Consider the following 12,572-nt stretch of genomic DNA (forward strand, 5'->3'; position numbering starts at 1 on the left):
CTCTTATATTTTGTAACTGTTGGTGTATTTTAAATTAAACCATCCTTATGTTTCCTGAGAGACTGATCCATTTCTCAGGTAATTTTTCTCTCCTCTGACCAGTTTTTCCTGAGAGCAATTGTGCTATGGCAGTAATAGCATAGATATCAAGGTGCCTGGGTGGAATTCAATAACTGGCTCTGCCACTCGCTTTGGGTGAGACAGGGCAGGTTACTGAAGTGTTCTGTGATTAAGTTTTCTCAACTGTAAAATGAAGACAACAATGTACATTTATTGCATGTTTTAATGGTGTGCTGTATGATATTTTGAAATATGTGTACATTGTAGACTGGCTAAATCAAATTAGTTATATGGATTGCATTGTTTACTTTATTATTGTGGTAGAAATCTACTGTCTTAGGAATTTCCCAGTGTATCGATCACTGGCATTAAAACATGCAAAACATGTTTAAACATGTACAATATGTAGTCACCATGTTTTACAATAGAGGTCTGAACTTACTCCTCCTAACTGAAATGTGGACTTCTTTGAGCAATGCCCTGCCCATCTTCCCTCCTCAGCAGTCACTGGAAAACTCTCAATTCACCCTCAGGTACTGTGAGTTTGACTTTTTCAGATTCCTTATGTGGGTGAGACCATGTGGCATTGGTCTTTCCATATCTGGCTTATTTGACTTCTGAGAAAAATAATGAATATATTTCTAGCTTATTCCAAGATCTCAATTTATTTCTTCCAAATCCCTAAAGCACAAACTCTTGCATGAAAATCCACTGCAGAATTACACATAACATAGTGTCTTAAAAAGTTTATTTCATTTCTTAAACAACTTATTGGTGGGCATGCTTGCATGTACAGGAGCCTTTTCTTTCTTTATTGAACATATTCTTTAACATAGATGAATAATGAAGGAGTATGTTAAAATTAACAATAAAAACGCAGAGCAAAATAAAACAAGCAATGCAAACTGAGAGCATAAATTTCTTACAGATCGAAGGTGTGTGAGACTTACAGGTGAGAGAAGGGGGTGGCTGTGTAACCACTGGGGCGTGTCCATAGGATGTCATAGTGACTCCAACATTATCATCATAATTACCTGCACTGGAGTGTCCTACATCAACATGACCGCTGATGGCAAGCATTCATTCTGACTTTCATCATTAACAGACAGTGACAGAAAGCTCGTGGGGAAGGCTTACAATTCTAATGCCCAGTGGCAGATGATGTCTTGCCTTCCCTGTTGCCAAAGGACACTGATAATGGAGTAGCACCCAGGTAGGAGTTTTTGCCAAATGCCTTCTTCATAACTTCCTCTAAAAACAATCTTCACTATATTTAGATATAAAGATGCTGTGTGTGCCCAATTTCATAGACAACAACGGAAAGACTGATTTTCTCTTAACCACGTGGCTCGTTGTTGGTGCCTGGGGACTGTGGCCACCACTTCGCTCTCAGCAGCAGCTTTAGCATCTCCTATGTTTTTGAAAGTATAATCTTCTTTATTTCATTCTTGTATCTGTCGAGCTATCCAGACCTTTGTTGACACTCATCTGTCCATTGTCTCCTTCACAAGCTTTTAGAACTGTGCAAGGAAAGACCTTTTGTTGTATAGACAGGATAACCCGTGGCATCTGAAGGCAGTCCTCAAGTCCCTCAAAAAAGAATTTCTCTGCATTTTTAGAACTATTGTGCTTTCCTGAGTGATACTGCATGTTTTCACGGTCATTCAGATGTTTATAATTTTCTTTATTTTCCTATGTACAGAAAAATAATCAAGGCATATGTATAACAGATGTGGGTGTGTTTATGACCTCAGTTCTGTATTTCTGTGCCTGTCCCTCTTATATGCTTCTCTAGGCTGCATGGTCTCAGAGGATTTTCCATGTTCTTATAAGGCAATTTGCTTAGATGTGAAGGGATTGCATATGATATATCCATTTAAAGAATGCTTCCATGAGATCCATGACTCAATTCTGTGACTACTTCATCTGGTATAGGGGCACCAAATAGTAAATCTTGGTCTAACCCTTTTGCAAAGTTCTCTAACACTTTTCTAACTAGAGCTTGAGGTCAGGAATACTTGCAGTACCTACTGCATATGGCAGTGCAAAGTGGTCACACTTGTATTCTAATACAAGCATAGGATCTCTGAGCTAAGAAGCCATTCATCCAGGATGATGCTGCTACAACCTGCCTTTGCCCCAAACCACATGCTCAAAGTTTGTGGCAGACTGGCTTTTCTCCTGTTGTCCTTGTTACTAGGGAGATGCCCACAAAAGATTGTTAGTGAGGACTCAAGGAGCTTGTGACTGTTGAAAGATGAAAAGAGAGAGAAAAAGAGTGGTGAAAACCAAAATAACTCCCCACACCTTTTTGAGGCAGCTACGTGAGTTCTGCTTTGGGTCTTGGTGTTTTTAGGATGCAAAGAAGCAGTAATATACCTGAAAGGTTGGTGTAGACACTGACAAAAGAAACCAGGATACAGGAAGTAGAATAGATCTCTGGGTGGACACACAGCCCACTGGAAAGCAACCTTCTCATAACTGATCAGGAATATAAGGGAAATAAATCACTAGTTTCCTATTCTTTGGTCCATGAAGACAATGCCTTTTTGCAAGTTAGCTTTGCTAATGTTCTAAGTCAGCAGTCCACAAGACCTTGTTGTCTAACAGGTGTCTCCATGTCAAACACTCACTAGACAAAGTTCACATTCATAAAATTCTCCACTGAGCCACTTCAGGCTGCACAGAGGCATCATTTTAGGTGGTGAACAGGATTTTTTTTTTCAAGGAATGCTGAGAAGATTACATTAATTTTTAGATTTTCTTTCTTTCTTTTGCGACAAGCTGGTTAATGTTGACTTTAAAACCATGGCGCCATATTGGATCAGGTTTCTATGCAGTAATAATGAAATATTTCACTAGACTAAAGGAACAGAGTGGATGACGGAGCTCCAGGATTGCTGATTCCTCTCTTCTGGCTTTGTAATTCTTTTGCTTTCCTCTAGTGATTGCCTTTGCAGTGGGAGTTGGGAGTGGAAGTCGCTTCACTGGAGCAGGTTCCTGGTAAATGGAGAGAAGCGGACATTATGGGGACAACACATAGAAGCCAGACAAAACTCTGGCAAAAATAGAATGTGATTTACAGATAATTTCACCCTTGGAATGATGCCTGGGTTTAAAATTTGCATGCTTATAGTTTCAACACTCTGTGAAACTGAGGTGGAAAGAGCACAAGTTCGAACTCAATGTAGGCAACTTCATGAGATTCTGTCTCAAATTAGAAAATTAAAATAAGCTGTGATGTTGCTCCGTGAGAAGACACTGATTCAATCTCCATTAAAAAAAAAGAAAGAGAAAAAGAAAAAAAGAAAAAGAAAAAGAAAAAGAGAAAGAAAAAGGCTATAGCACCATCGCCACCTGCCACTGCTGGCCAGAACCAGAAACAGAAAAGGTATAACTAGGCTAAAACTCCCTCGAAAAAATAAACAAACAAACAAACAAAAATCTCTCTATATCTACATATAATTATTTTAATTGACATGCAGTAGTTATTGGGTACAATGTGACATTTTAATACATGTGTACAATTTCTGATGATCACCACTGTAGTAAGTGGCGTATCTATTAACTCAAACATTTGTCATTTGTTTGTGTTGGGAACATTAAAAATCCTCTTTACTAGGTATTTTGAGGTATTTATTAATTGTTGTCAACAATCTCACTGTGCTATAAGGGTGCTGACTCTATATGGTAAAGTTTATTAATTGCTTCTCATGGTTATTTTATGCAGACTCTTTATCTGAATTATTTTTAGTTTCTGGGAAATGTTTTATCATTCTCAAATTAACTTTTTAATTTATAAAACAGTCATCATATAAAAATTTAAGGGTTATTTTTATATGTTTTCCCGACATGAAAACACTTTAACAACAACAAAATTCATATTATTTTATAATACTATTTTGCTTTATTCAGCTATTGAATTTATTTTTATTTTTTCAGTATGACATATTAAAAAATCCTCTACTGTAATGAACTTGTCCTGTGTACATTAACTTATTGTAACATTTTGCTTCTTGTTTGCTTTTTTATGGAGTTGAAACTTTACAGGTACAGGTAAAATTAATATTTGTCCCTGTCCCCCCACCATCACTTCCCCTCCATTCTTCCTCAGAAATTACTGCAAGTCTTAAAATTGATATGAAATACCTTACATGTTTCATGGCTTCATATGCTAATGGCCACAAGCAATCCTAAACTAGTGTTCATATGTTTTAAATTATGCAAAATTTGACAATACTATTAAAAGTTTTTTTTTTATCAAATACTGTTTGGATTTTATTAATGTCTACATATGTAGATTTAGTAGATATACATACAGTTGAATTAATAAAATCCAATCAAAATAAGATCTTTAACTGGAGAGTTTGATCCATTTACATTTATTGTTAATTTGTTTAGATGTATTTCTTCTGTCACATTTATTTTATCTGTATATTGTGCTTTGTTTGAAATATCTCCTTGTTTTCTATTCAATGCTGAATATTTACAATTTTTCTTTCCCACCTACTTGCTTGGTTATGTGTTTTATTTTCTGCTCTTAAATTTGCACTCTAAGCCTATTTGACTTAAGAAATCTAAGAGCAATTATTGTTCTGAGAAGATCAAAGACTGTCAATGTCTCAAATTTGTTCATGCTTCTCCAATCTTCCACTTTATACTTTTGAGGATTTTTAATGTCTTATTGCTTGAGATAACTCATATTAGCTGTCACATCATCATCATCATCATCAGAAAACCAAATGACAAGTCAAAAGAAAAAACTCAATCTTGTTACTATTCTAGGGCTGGAGATGGAACCCAGGGCCTCATATATGCTAGGTAAATGCTGTATCACTGAGCGTCAGCCCTGGCTAAGTTGATTTTTTTTCTTTTGACCTGTCATTGCTTTTGCATATCATTGTTTTCTTATGAGTCTTGTTTGTCTATTTGTTTTTACTGAGAAACAACGTTTTTATTTTCCTTCAGTAAGGATCTGTAGAGATGAATTCTGACTGGAGGAATCTCATTTCATCTTTTTCTTGAGTGAGAATATAGGTAGATATAGAATTATAAGTGTGGCAGGCTCATTTCTTATTAGCACAATGAAAATAATCTCATTGTCATTTTTCTGTGCTGTTTCTTCCTTTCATGTCTTTTAAATTTTCATCTTTATACTCATTTATGCTGTATTATGGATAATCTCCTCTCATCTAATTTCCAATGCATTATTGCTGTTTTGCTTTAGACAACCTGCTATTTAATCTATCCAATGAGGTTTTATTTTATTAAAAATATATAAAAAAGGAGTGATTAAGATGAAAGAGGAAATAGCAACACAGGTCAGAACAGAACAATTTAAGCAACATAGTGTTTCACCACAGGATAACCCAATGTAACAGTAGTTACCATAGTATCTCTTTCCTTGAAATATTTGAGTATAACTTCATGTATTATAGCATCAAACATATCAAGACAGTGTAAAAGCATTCAAAAGGGTAAAAGTATTACAGGGTATTTAGAACCAACTAACAGAAAATGAACAATGGTTTCTATATTATCTCCTTGTCTATAAAAATTGTTTATACTATCACATATAATAAAATCCAATAAGATACAACATGATAAAACCAATGGAGACAGAAGAACAACAGCTTGATGGTACTTCAAAACAAGATGATATTAAATCAGCACTAGATATTATAATGTCTTGTTTTCTTCAAAATAGACAATATAGACAATAAAATCAAACACCCCAGAATAAAGCCATTCCAATTAATGAAAACCATTCCAATGAATGAAAACATTATAAGGCTTCAAAACAATATAATGGGGAATCATGATTACCACATACTTTTATGTATTCTTATGATTTCTTACACTAGGGAAACCAGTATTTATACATGTGAGTTTGATTTATTTCGCTTATGAGTACGATCTCAAGCTGCACCCATTTATTTATAAATATCTCAATGTGATGATTCTTTATAGCTGAGTAGTACTCCATTGTATAAAAATACCACAACTTTTTTATACATTCCTGATGGACACTTAGGTTGTTTCCAAGATCTGGCTATTACAAACTGTGCTGCTATAAACATGGGTGCACATATAACACTGTGGTATGATGTTTTCAGGTTTCTGGGAATATGCCTAGAAGTGGAATAGCTGGATCAAATGGGACTTCCAATCCCAGGTTTTTGAAAAATCTCCAGACTGACCTCCACAATGGTTGTACCAGTCTACACTCCCACCTACAGTACAGGAGAGTTCCTTTTTTCCCCACAGCCTCTCCAGCATTTGTTGTTGATGTTTTTCTGGATCCTGGCCATTCTTTCAGGAGTGAGATGGAATCTTAGTGTGGTTTTAATTTGCATTTCTTTAATGAGTAATGATGATGAACATTTTTTTCATGTATTTATTTTCCATTTGTATTTCTTCATCTGAGAATTGTGTATTCATCTCAGATGCCCATTTTTGGATTGAATCTTCGAATTTTGGGGGTGTGATTTTTAAAAAATTCTTTATATGTTTTAGACAGAATTCCTTTGTCTGAGGGAGAGTTCACTAAGATTTTTTCCCAGTTTGTGGGTTTTTTTTTCACTATGCTGGAGATTTCTTTTGACATGCAGAAACTTTTTAATAGAGGTGATCCCAGTTATTGATTCTGGGAAGTATTTCCCGTGCGGATTGAGTCCTGTTCATGAATTCTCTACTTAAACCTATATCTTCAAGGTTTTTACCCAATTTGTCTTCCAATAGATGTAGTGTTTCTGTTTTAATATTCAGATCTTTGATCCATTTAGATTTTAATTTAGTACATGGTGATAGGCGTGGGTCTAGCTTTAGTTTTCGGCATATGGAGAGCCAGTTTTTCCAACACCATTTATTAAAGAGATTGTCGTTCTTCCAGGGAACATGTTTTGCCCCTTTATCAAAGTTAAGGTGGTTGAGTGTGTTTGTATTTGTGGTTGCATCTTCTAATCTATTCCATTGATCTTCAGCTCTGTTTTGATTCCAGTACCATGCTGATTTTACTACAGTTGCTTTGTAGTATAACTTCAAGTCAGGAATTGTGATGCCTCCTGCCTTGCCTTTGCAGCTTAGTTGTCTTTGGTATTTGTCTTAGTTACTTTTTACTCGTCGCTGAGATAAAATACCTGAAGCTCAAAGTTGGGAAAGGAAAGGTTTATTTCTTACAGTTTTTGGAGGTTTCAGTCCATACTCAGTTGGCTCCAAGGCAGGCTGGCATGGCTGGACCGCAGTTCATGGCAGCTGCCAACAGAAAGCAGGAACCAGCAAAGAGAAAGACATACCTTTTTCCTGCCATTACATCACATCCTGGCTCCACCCCTATGTGGGTGGAGCACTGACACCATCAATCCAAGCACTAGGCAATGAGCCAATCACAAATACACAATGCAAACTCATGAGGTCTGGGGGACACAGACATAAACCATGACAGTATTCTAGGTCTCTTCTGGTTCCAGATGAATTTATGAGTGATTTCTCTAGATCTATGAGGTATGTTCATGTTATTTTTATTGGGATTTCATTGCGTCTGTATAACAGTTTTGGGAGAGTGGCCATTTTCACAATAGTTATTCTTACTTCCATGAGCAAGGGATGTCTTTCCATTTTCTGAGATTGCCTTCAGTTTCTTTTTTCATTGTATTATAATTTTCCTTGTATAGGTCTTTCACTTCTTTTGTGAGAGTAATTCCTAAATATTTCATTTTTTGGTTGCTAGTATGAAGGGTGTGGCTTCTCTTATTTCTCTGTGATTTTGTTGTTAGTGTATAGGAATGCTATTGATTTTTGTGTATCGACTTTGTATCCAGCTACATTACTGAATTTATTTATTATATCTAAGAGTCTTTCAATGGAATTTTGGGGGTCTTCTATGTAGAGTATCATGTCTTCTGCAGACAATGATAATTTAATTTATTCTTTTCCTATCTTTCCCCATTTTATTTCTCTCTCTTTTCTAATTGCTCTGGATAGTATTTCCAGTACTATATTAAATAGGAGTGGTGAGAAGGGACATCCCTGTCTTGTGCCTGATTTTAAAGTAAAGGCCTTCAATTTTTTGCCATTTAATATGATACTGGCTGTAGGTTTGTCGTAGATGCCTTTTATTGTATTGAGGTAAAGACCATTTATTCCAATTTTCTGTGAAGTTCTTATCATAAATGAATGTTGGACCTCATCAAAGGCTTTTTCTGCATCTATCAAAATGATCATGTGATTCTTACTTTTGACTTTATTGACTATGGTGGATTACATTTATTGATTTACATATGTTGAACCATCCCTGCATGCCTGAGATGAATCCCACTTGGTCATGGTGTATAATCTTCTTGATGATTTGCTGCATCCTATTTGCCAATATTTTATTGAGGATTTTTGCATCTGTGTTCATTAGGGAGACTGGTCTATAGTTCTATTTTTTAGTTGGGTCTTTCTCAGGTTTTGGTACTAGAGTAATATTTGCTTCCAGGAATGACTTAGGAAGGATTGCTTCCCTTTCAATTTCATTGAAGAGTTTGAGGAGTGTCGGCATTAAGTCTTCTTTGTATTTCCTGTAGAATTCTGCAGTGAATCTGTCTGGGCCTGGGCTCTTCTTTGTAGGTAAGGACTTAATTACGTTTTCAATTTCATTAATAGAAATTGGGTTATTCAACAGTTTTACATCTTCTTGACCTAGCTTTTTGGTACTTCTAGGAATGTATTTCTTCTGTGTTATCAAACCTTTGAGAGTAGAGGGTTTTGAAACAGGTGTTGATGATCTTCTGTATTTCTATAGAGTCTGTAGTGATTTCACCTTATTCATTTTTTATTGCATGAATTTGAGCTTTTTCTTCCCTTTTTAAAAATAAGATAGGCCAGGGGCTTATCAATTTTATTTATTCTTTCAAAGAATCAAGTCTTTGATTCACTGATTTTTGGATTGTTTTCTTAGTCTCTATTGCATTGATTTTTGCTCTGATTTTTATAATTTCCTCTCTTCTTTTGGCTTTGGGTTTGACTTGCTCTTCCTTTACTAGATTTTTGAGGTGTAACCTCAGGTTATTTATTTGTATTTGTTCTTTTTTCCTGATGTGGGAACTCAGTGCAATCAATTTTCCTCTGAGTATGGCTTTCATTGCATCCCACAGATTCCAGTAAGTTGTATTTGTATTTTTGTTTGCCTGTAGGTATTGTTTAATTTCTTTTTTAATTTCCCCTGTGACCCACTGATTACTCAAAAGTGTGTTATTCAGTTTCCATGTGTTTATCAGTTTTTGCAGTATCTTTTATCATTAATTTCTAATTTCATGGTACTGTGATCCAATAACATGCAAGTGATAATTTCAACTCTTTTGCATTTATTTAAATATGTCCTATGAGCCAGTATATGGTCTGTTTTTGAGAATGACCCATGTACTGCTGAGAAGAATGTGTATTCTGATGTTGTTGGATGGAACACTCTGTATATGTCTATGAAGTCCATTTATTCACAGGTATGATTCAGTTCTTTTATTTCTTTGCTGATTTTCTGTCTGGTTGACCTGTCCTTTGGTGTCAATGGTGTGCTAAGGTCTCCTGTTATAATTGTGTTACTGATAATTTGGTTTTTCATTTCTGTTAATACTTGTTTTATATAACTGGTTGCTCTGGAATTTGGTGCATATATATTTAAGATAGTTATCTCTTCCTCTTGAAGTTTTCCCCTAAGCAGTATGTAATGACCTTTTTTATCTCTTATCATTATTGGTTTAAAGTTCACATTGTCTGCAAACAGAATGGCTACTCCACTTTTTGTTTTGGGTTCCTGTTGTGTGCAGTATTGTTTTCCATCCTTTGACTTTCAGTCTGTGAGTATCCTTTTGGGTTAGATGGGTTTCTTGTAGAGAGCATAAGGTTGGATTTTGTTTCTTGATCCATTCTGCCAGTCTGTTTCTTTTAATTGGTGCATTGAGACCATTAATGGTTATAACTATTATATGTTGGTTTATTGTTGACATGTTATCTTTCTGCTGTTGCATCTTTATCTTTTCATTCTGTTTAATTGTATGCTTTGCTTAGTGGTTTTTTTCCTGCTGGCTTTTAATATTCTTTGCAGGGTTGGCTTGGTGATAATGAAGTTCTTCAGTTGTTCTTTGTCATAGGAGTATCTTATTTCACCATTGATTTTGAAGGATAGTTTTCCAGGGTACATCAGTCTAGGTTGGAAATCATTTTCCTTTAGGATCTAGAATACTTCCCTCCATGCTCTTCTTGACTTTATTGTTTGTGCTGAGAAGTCTGCTGTGATTCTGATAGGTTTTCCTTTATGAGTGGTCTGTCTTTTCTCTCTGACAGCTTTTAATATTCTATTTCTTACGTTGGATTTCTGGGATGGTGATTATTATATGTCTGGTGTAGTTCTATTTTGTTTATGACTATTTGGAGTTCTATATGCTTTGGTGATCCTGATGTTGGTTTCCGATCTCATGTTTGGGAAATTTTTCAGCTATTACTTCTCTAAATATTGTCTTGACATCCTTTATGTTGTTCCCTTCTTTTTCATTAATCCCTATAAATCTTATGTTTTTTTTTTTGTGTCATCTTGCAGTTGTTGAATTGTTAGTTCCTGATTCCTTGTTATTTTTAAAAGATCTTTCCGTTCCTGTTCAATAGCTGCAATCTTGTCTTCGAGGTCTGAAATTCTATCTTCACTTTCATTGAGGTAGTTTTTACAGCTTTCAATGGAATTTTTGATTTCCTGTATATCTCTGTGCATCTGCATTATGTATTCTGTTTGTTTCTTATATTGCTCATCCAGGGATTCTTTTTGTTTAGTTCCTCCAATTTTTTTAACTGTGTCTTCTTTAGATATGTTCAGGATCTCTTTCATTTCTTTTATTGTTTCTTTCTTTACCTGGGAAATTATTTCTAGTTTGAGTTGCTTTAAAGATTCCTTGAGTTGCTTCTTTATTTAAGTTGCTGTTATGTCCCATATTTCAGGTGTATGGCATATATTTTCTTCTATGTACATCGCTCCTAAGGTTTCTTTGGATTGGCTGGAGGTTTGAGATTGTAATTTGGTCTTTCGTTTTGTCATTTTCCTATATTTCTGGGTTTCAAGTGTTATTCCATGGCTTCCCCAGGGTTTGTTGGAGATCCTCTTCTATGCCCTCAGCTCCTGGGTCTCTGACCACCCAATTCCTTGGATTGAGAGAATGTCACTGTGGGTGGGGCAGGCCGACCCAAGCCCAGCCCCCGGAACTGATGGTGCCTGCAGAGTGTGCCAAGCACAGGCAGAGTCAGGAGGCCGCCCTAAGCCCACCCAGGACCCGCCGGTGCTGGTCCAGTGCACAGCGAAGTCATAAAGTTCCCTCTTCAGGCTGAGCGAGGATCTCAAACTAGCTGGACTTGGGTTAAAGTGCTCAGGGTACTTATGCCAGGCTGCCCAGCCTGTGGAACCGATTGTGCCCGCTTGTCTGCTCAGAACTCCATAGTATGTCAAGCATGGCTGGGAGCAGGGAGGCTGCTGCAGGCCCGCTCAGGATGCCTGGCATGCGCTGTGTTGGTCCAGAGCACCAGGAAACCACAAAGTTCCCTCTCTGGGGCTGAGCGAGTGTTTCCAAACTAGTTGGACTCAGGGGAAAGTATGCGGGGGACTTACACAGGCCATCCAGCCACTGGAACCGATGGTACCCATTTGCTTGCTTAGAACTCCAGAGTCCGCCAGGCACTGCCGGGAGTGGGGAGGCTGCTGCAGGCCCGCTCAGGATGCCCAGGAAGTGCTAAGCTTGTCCAGTGCATCGGGAAGCCACAAAGTTCCCTCTCTGGGGCTGAGCGAGGATTCCCAAACTAGTTGGACTTGAGGGAAAGTGCGCGGGGCACTTATGCCAGGCCACCCAACCACCGGAACTGATGGCGCCCACTTGCTTGCTTAGAACTCCAGAGTCCACCAAGCACTGCCAGTTTATTATTTTTAACAAACCAGTTTTACATAAAAGAAAACAAGGGAAAGAAATCTGCACCCACCCAGATGAATGTCCTAGATGACAACAACATCACAGTGACCATGTGTCATTCTGAGAGTGAGAACGAAGTGAGAGAATGAGAAAATACATGATTGTTTAAGGCAAGTTATAAAATATGGGTAAATTAATAAGGAAAAGAAATATACATAGATAAGAATAAAATATGTGACATTTAATGTAACAGACAAATGTGGTTAGCTTTTTTCACGAAGAATTAAGAAAAAAGGAAAAATATGCACAGGTACATTAAATGAAAAATACAGTGTAAAGTGCAATGAATACTTCTCTCTATAATAGCGTATAAAGATGTGTAAATGAATTAAACTAACCAAAAACGAAATGTATTCACAATAGAATAAATGCATAAACAACCTAGTGTTGTGTTGTATTTAGGAGACACCCAAAACCAAAATAATTGAATAACAAAAAATAAAGAAAATATCAAGCAAATATAAACCAAAGAAAGAAAGTATGATAGACTGAATACGTAGCTCAGTGATGGAGTGTTAGCTCAGTATG

General features: G+C 36.5%; 1 long non-coding RNA gene across 1 annotated transcript in view; it reads left to right on the forward strand.

Annotated features, from left to right (window-relative positions):
- The first annotated feature begins 979 nt into the window (after nucleotides 1–979).
- The window catches only part of LOC134476236 (uncharacterized), a 59,921-nt gene continuing 48,328 nt past the window's right edge, over nucleotides 980–12,572 (forward strand). The window contains exon 1 of the long non-coding RNA XR_010047808.1: nucleotides 980–1,273. This is a non-coding gene — a long non-coding RNA (uncharacterized LOC134476236). The remainder of the gene's footprint in view (nucleotides 1,274–12,572) is intronic.

The sequence above is a fragment of the Cavia porcellus genome, unplaced genomic scaffold (assembly GCF_034190915.1).
Source record: "Cavia porcellus strain 051 isolate PalLab524CR breed Dunkin Hartley unplaced genomic scaffold, mCavPor4.1 scaffold_6, whole genome shotgun sequence".
Classification (NCBI taxonomy): domain Eukaryota; kingdom Metazoa; phylum Chordata; class Mammalia; order Rodentia; family Caviidae; genus Cavia; species Cavia porcellus.